The sequence below is a fragment of the Aphis gossypii genome, chromosome 2, assembly GCF_020184175.1.
Source record: "Aphis gossypii isolate Hap1 chromosome 2, ASM2018417v2, whole genome shotgun sequence".
Classification (NCBI taxonomy): domain Eukaryota; kingdom Metazoa; phylum Arthropoda; class Insecta; order Hemiptera; family Aphididae; genus Aphis; species Aphis gossypii.
Genome location: NC_065531.1, coordinates 55,098,525 through 55,099,105, shown reverse-complemented (window position 1 = coordinate 55,099,105; position 581 = coordinate 55,098,525).

Here is a 581-nt window from a genome sequence, read left to right as displayed (position 1 = left end):
CTAATATTTTACTATTTTTACTACTTATTTTGTTGAATATAATTATCTTTATCTTTATCTTTATACATGTAAATTAGGATGGTGAATACAATATTATAACGTATGATATTTGATGGATATCAGATGAAGATGTTTTATTAGATAATGATCTTTTATTACAACAACTTCATCTATCAAGTAATTATGTATTTAATTTATTTTATTCTTTCACTTACTATAACAAGTTTATTAAACCACTGATTATTATTAGTTATTACCTAGTTAAGTTCTAATAGATATTAATTATTGCGGATCTCAAACTTGCCTTTATTTTTTAAAACAGTAAAATGTTCCATAAAAAAAATTTAAAAAAAGGTGGGTAAGTCAGTATCGCTCTACTATAATAATTATACATTATTTAAGTGTCGAACGTTTCACTATTATGGGCAGGTTAAATTTGAATTCAATGATATATTAATGTTTCTATGTAGAATTGTGGAGACGGTTTTCAATCTATATGTTATCTGGTGTGTTTCATAATAATATGTTTTTTGATATATTAAGTCATTTATTTCACTTTTAGTAGGTATTACAGACGCGAG